Genomic DNA, 6,948 nt, shown 5'->3' with positions numbered 1-6,948 from the left:
GGGGGGGGGGGGGGGTTATACCTTTCTTTACAGTAACATGCAGCTGGTGTGAATAGTTCTTTTCACTGCAGTTGTATTGTGTAATGTCACAGCAGGGAAAGTCAAGTATTACTTAACATTAATTATGATTCAGTTCCAATTATGGTGTGTCAGTCATGTCAGTGTACCAGAATACCATTACTGAAACTATTACAAGCACTTCTGCTCGTCAAAATTCCTTCTGAGAGAAAAGATAGGAAACAAGTAAAGAAATATTTCCCTGTAAAGCAATTCCAAGCCAGGGGTACTTCTGCAGTTGCCGGGGGTACGTGGAAAGATGGGAGTTGTGGGAAAATAATACAATGACTGAGGTGGTGATGAACAGGGCACTCAGGAACGGCCACGTAAAAGCTGGCTTAAAGTATATGCTGAATTAACCAAAGACTAAATAGAGTGTGTGTATGTGTGACATATTATACATTATGCTTTGCAGCGGGTTACGCTAGGAGGGAGAGAACAGGAAGGGCTATCTTAGTCAGATAGCTACAGTGAGCACGGAAGAGGAGATGGTGAGGCCAAGGACACTGAAGTTCGAGGACGGTCTGATAACTAGAGAACAGGAGTACAACTAAGAAGGGAGTGAACATAGCTGTCTTGTGAGTAAATGATAACTGAAAATAATAGACAGGCAAGAAGGAAGAGGCAGAGCAGGGATTGTACCCAACAGTATAGCTGACAATCAGGCCCCACAAGGGGAACAATATAACCTGAGCACTATTGTTTAAGTGCCTTTTGGGAACCTCGTACAGACAAGTTTCCATCAGGTCCGTGCACGTTTAACTGCCCGGAAACGCATTCATCTGTTGACCACAAGAATAAACGCTGTGTTAATTCATCATGGAGTCAGTGTCAGTTTATAGAAGGATTCTCCAACAAATTGGTGACCCGACGTGATAACGTAATGGACAGGAGAATCCAACGGACCTTGGCATTGTGTCCACGGTCCGGTTCAGCTCAGCCACCGGACTGACATCCCGCAGCCCGTGAAGGGGACTGAGCGGCGATACTGCGATTCGTTGGTGTGATCACTGGCTCTCAACAAAAAGGAAGCAGAAGCCTGTTTAAAATCAAAATTCTGTTATTGGCTGAAAACTAAATTGATGTGATCACATTTCACATGTCGTAAGTGTTGTTTTAAGCGAAAAGTATTGATTGAATGTGCTGTAATTAAAGGGATATAAACAGATGAAATGTTGGGGCATGTGAGTGATTAAACAGAGAAAAACAACTAGAGAGTTGTGAGAGAATTGTTGAATAATACGGGTGGCGGTAGGAGGGAAAGGGACAAAGTCAGAGGAAAATACGTCCAGATGGTGACGAGTAGTGGAGACTGCTAAGGACAGATAGTTCAGATGATGATTGTGAATTGCCACCCTTGGTTCTGTGTGAACATCCTGAAAAAGAATTGCAGTTAACAGATTGTCATTGTAATATTACGAGTCCACCGCGAGTGTATTTGTGCAAGGAGTGAGAGGTCACCTTTAAGTTGTAAAGATTATAGAGATGTACATAAAAAGGCTCTAGATGAGGTCTTAATGAAAAAGTTGTTTGTTGTTGCATGTGTGATTTTGTTGTGGTTTGGCTTGTGGATTTTTTCTCACGCTATTTGTGTAAAATGACGACCCTTATGGTAAAGTGTTAGTAGGGGCAGTGAAAAAGTATGGCAATAAAGGAGAGGAGAAAGTAGCAAAGAGATTGTGAAAGATGAGAGGGAGAGAGGAGGATGGATTGAGGAGAAGGGCGCCGTCCCCGGAGAAAGTGAATGAAATAGTGAAGTATGAAAAAGATAGTTGGAGTATGCGGAAAAGGCAGGCAGAGAGGAAAGAAAAGAAAATGGTTTAATTGACTAAACCAAAGCAGAAGGGTATGAAGCGCAGAAAGAGAAATATGGGGTGGGGTTGAAAATGACAATGCAATACAGAAACAATTGGGATTGACAAAACAAGATGACAAAAGTTCACCAAAAACTGAGACAGAAGCTGAACAGAATAAAACCGCTAGGAGAGAAAACCCCGCTGCCCGCTGAGGCGCCCCAACAAACCTTTTATCCAGACATAGAAAACCTAAGAATTTCGTCCACCGCCGCCGTATACAGGTCCAACGGCATCAAAACCCACAGTCCAAGCCCCAGTGGTAACTGCCCATTACAGCCAATGCATTACAAATAGACGTACCACAGGACCCATTGATACCGGCATTAGAGGGCGCGTACAGGATTTAGAGTTATCTAAATTTAATGGTACAGTCAGCGTCAGGGGGAGCAGCAGCGGCTCCACCACAACCAAGGCACAGTCCCAGCCGGCCCAAGCAAAGCTAGTACCCATATTCAGCGTCTTTTTGCCAACAAAACAGAGCATTTTCACATGTCAGTAAAGGACCCAGTCCACTCATAGTACCCCACAAGACTCAGGAAGTAAGGAAGATAGCGAACAGTCAGACAGCAGCAGGGAAAGTGAGCAAACAGACAGAAGTCTAGCTCTTGGGAAAGGACTAAAAAACGACATAAACGCAGGCCCAGATCTAGATCACAAAGTCCTCAAGACGTTTTTGTAGCAGGCACATTTAAAGGTAAATTTACCAACGAGGACCCGACGAAGTTATGCTGCGAAGATCAACTAGAATAAGGGAAAGACTTAACAAAGAGTTCAGAGAGATAAAAGAGCAGCAAGAGCAGCTGCGTCGAACAGTGAATGCTCAGTGAGGAAGAGCAGACGCGCCACACACCAGAGGGGGGCTACAATGCACTCGCCCAGTAGGAGGAGGAGGAGGACTGTTGATGTACACCCCTTACAGTTTTGGTGACTTAGATGCTCTGTGTGCAAAATCCCCTCCTGACAGGAGGGGCTGAGCATTTCCTCACAGCTTTCAATAGTCTTACAGCAGGAGTGCAGCTGTGTTTGGGAGATCTCAGAGCAGTATTGGGTAGAGTAATGGGAGCAGATGAAGTAGTGTGCCTCACCAGAGGGGGAGCGGACCACTGTTCCCGATCAGTGCCTGCATCAGCAGTAACCCCTGGCATTTGGGCTGAGCTGCACGCATGTATCCCACAGTTGGGGATCATGCAGCATGGCATGATTTAAAAGACTAAGTGATGAAATTTGATGCTATGCGATGAGCAAAAAAGATTTGGCGCGTGCTATGAGGGAACCGTGGGACCAGTCCGCCGCCACAGTGGCGCTGTTCCGCCATGGGGTACTAGGGGGATTACCCACAGCAGTTCAGACACAGTTAGGAGGAGTAGTAGGCCTGCAAACAATGACCGATGCAACATGGGGCGAGAATGTGCGTCATTCCTGTCAAAACACCAAAAGGAGCAGAGCAACAAGAAGATGAATTAAAAAGACTACAAACTCAATGTTAAGAAAACAACTGGAAGAATTAAACAAGCCCAAGCCCAGCAAAGCTAAACAAATGACAGTCTCACAGAACCCAACAGTCAGAAGCCCTCACAGTTGCAGACATGCTGTCTTTTCTGGGCCTCACAGGATACAGCCGCTCACATATCCCTGACTATACCAACAGAACTCATCGCTGTTCACCGCCCCTCCTATGGACAACAGAGGCCGAGGCGCCTTTCTGACCTCAAAAGTGCCCTAGCAAGGGCAGAGACACACCTCCCCAGACACTACTCCCATTTCATATGGATGTTTCTGAAAACAATGGCTTTCCAATGCCATTTTATTTCAGAAAAAAGGGGGAGACAGAATGTACTGATGTACCACTCATCAAGGTGGATACAGTCAGGAGCCTATGAATGGAATCAGTGGCAGCGGAGCGGCGCCACAAAGACAAAGATGGGATATGGGTTTCATCAAGGAAAGATAGCAGCATCAGCCGAGATGTGCAGAATGTTGTACCGAGGCACACAGACCAACACATGAAGGAAGAAAACAGACTCTCCGAATCTGTCTGAGCTGTGGTGGACCCCAATTTGAGGGACATGGTGACACATTTTTGTCAGGAATGCAGGGTGTGTGGAGAGCATAATGTTCAGAAACCATACACCACACTAAAAGGAGCGACACAGTCCCACAGCTGTTTTCAAGATATCAGTATAGATTATACTGATATGGGCGCAGAAAATGTGGTAGGGGGAAAAAGGTATCTTCTGGTGATGGTAGACAGGTTCTTCGGTGGGTAGAAGCCATTCCCACCAAAAAGGGACGCAAAAACAGTGGTGAAATGGCTCAAAACGAACTCATCCCGAGGTATGGGGTCCCCAGGCAAATAAGGCAGATAATGGCACACATTTTAACAACCACTACTAAGAGAAGTAGAACAGGCCCTGGGAATCACTCATGCCTTCGGATCAGTTTATCATCCACAGTCAACGGGAATGGTGGAAAGAGCAAACCAGACATGAAGGCTAAGATAGCCAAGGCATGTGGAGGAAGCAAGTTAACATGGGTAGAAGCGTCCCATTGGCCCTCATGGCTATGAGGTCCTCAGAAGGACGAGAAACACATTTGGCCCCACATGAAATAATGACAGGGAGAAAAATGCCAGGACCTCCACTAGATGGAGGCCACATGCCAGTTAGATGTTCAGCAATAGAAATGACAGACTATATGAAAAAGCTAACATCTCTGGTTCAGCCTTTCTACGCAGGTCAGTTGGCGAACAGGAAACGCAGGAGGAAGCAACACTACCTGTCAAGGTAGGCGACTGGGTCAGGGTCAAAGTTCACAAGAGGAAGTGGACTGACCCCAGGTGGTCCGGGCCGTAGTGAGGGAGGTTACTTCACACCGGTCCAGGTTAAAGGTAAAAAAGGAGCACCTTGGCACCACCTGACACATTGTGCCCCAGCCGCCCTCCTAGCCGCCCATTGGGCAGAAATTAGAAAAGCAATCCAAAATGTATAGATGGAAGAGATGTTTTGGCGGGGAACAGCCCCCACTAGTACATCCATACTGGAAGGCAATGGGGTTTGGGAAAAAAGCAACAGTGTCCTAGCAGTAGTAGTAGTAGTGGGAGTTGCAGCATATTCTGGGGTTGAACATGCGGATGGGGACCGAGACCACAAAGAACATCACCCGGTGTGTTCAACCACCTTCAGTAACAAAGGAAATGAAACTAGACGAGAGAAAAGAAGAGCAGTTGGGCAGTAGTGAAGCAACACACTAAGGGCCCATCCCAAGGTGCGGTGCCAGATTGACTCTCCCTATGTGAGAGACTCAACCACGTCATTACCTTTGATTTGTGTCAGGCTATAGACTGCGGGGGTATAATAGTTTCTACAAAAACACAGATGTGTACATCTGTGACGACTATCAAAAGGTAGAGGACTGTGAAAGGAGCGCTTCGGACAGGTGAAAGGTGTCTCTGTAACAGCTGGTATGACGCGGGTTGGACAACAGGAGGTGGAAACCATGGCGAGGTTGACAGACAAAAGAGATGTGGGGTACAACAAGATGAATGGGAGATATTATCTATACAGCGGGACTATAGTTCAGACCCCACGAAAAATCCCATAACCCTGTCAGTAAAAGAGCAATTGGGAGCAGGAACGGTCAGGATGTGTGGATGTTAGCCATAGGTGTATGGTAGCAGGAAGTGACCAGATAACCCCCTGCAGATAAATATTTTGGATCCCCTCACGCACACACAGAATGACACTGACATGGCAGAGCTACAGTAAAACCCCTGAAGGGGAAGAAGTAATAGTGCAGGACTTCTCTAAAATGAGGGTGGAAGATGTGTTAGAGTTATCAGCAGGTGCAGGCCAGGACAAATTATGGATCAGGTGGCTAATACAGAATGCCAAAGACAACACATGGAAGGGTGCGTGGCCTGTGGCCATAGACCAGTCATGTTCACAACCGGCCCGTTGTTTCCTATGAGGACCCAGAGGTATGCATGCAGTTGAACTTCACACACTAAGACAGCTTCCGCAATGTACTACCCTAGCATCCCTCTTTCCCCCAGGCTTTGAAAAACCAGGGTATTTTACCGCCATAAAGGGGGAGGGGGTGCAAGATATCACTGTTTCAATCTCACGGATCAAGCAAGCCCACAATCAAACTAGGTGATATACCCCCAGACTGGTGTAATACAACTGTACAAAACAAAACAGCCCTAGGCCCAGTGGTAGAATAGGACTATTCTACTATTGTGGTGGTCTTAGGTTGTACTCCCAGATAAAGTTCCCAAATCAAACGTCGGAGTTTGTGCTATGGTTAGATTAGCTATGCCCATATCTTTGGTGGGAGTAGAGTCCACTATACCCACCATAAGGCTGTGCACTGACCGAAAGAAGAGGCGCAGGGCCCGTAGTATGCAAGGCCGGCTTTTGATCCATGGGGGAACCCAACCTATATAGACAGCATAGGAGTTCCTAGGGGTGTCCCGAATGAATACAAATTGGCAGATCAAATAGCCGCAGGATTTGAGAATATACCACCGTTTCAGCCATTTCCCCGTCACTCCCAGCAAAAATGTAGATAGGATAAATTTTGTGCATATAATGTTTACGCTTGAGCAATGCAACTAGGATGCCATCGAAGGTGGCCGAGCAGATGGCCCCAACGTCCCTCCTGGCGCTCCAGAATAGGATGGCGCTGGACATGCTGTGGCTGAAAAGGAGGAGTCTGTCCATGTTCGGGAGATGTGCTGTACGGTTATCCTAACAACACTCCCCGGATGGGAAGGTCACCAGGGCTTTGAACAACTTCGAGCTTCCAGGAGATGCATGACGCCTCAGGTGTATCAAATCCATTGGAGGGGTGGATGACAACCTTTTTGGCAAATGGAAGAATCTTATCAGCTGTGTGACATCTATTGCTGTTTTTCTCGCTATTTTAGTTACCTGTGGGGGTTGCTGTGTGCCCTGCTGGGACCATGATACCGGCTCATCACCACTGCCTTGTCCAAAGAAAAAGCCCGCCTCCCTATTCCGCGGGATGCTGCCAT

The sequence above is a fragment of the Etheostoma spectabile genome, chromosome 13, assembly GCF_008692095.1.
Source record: "Etheostoma spectabile isolate EspeVRDwgs_2016 chromosome 13, UIUC_Espe_1.0, whole genome shotgun sequence".
NCBI lineage: Eukaryota > Metazoa > Chordata > Actinopteri > Perciformes > Percidae > Etheostoma > Etheostoma spectabile.
This window is presented reverse-complemented; position numbering follows the sequence as displayed.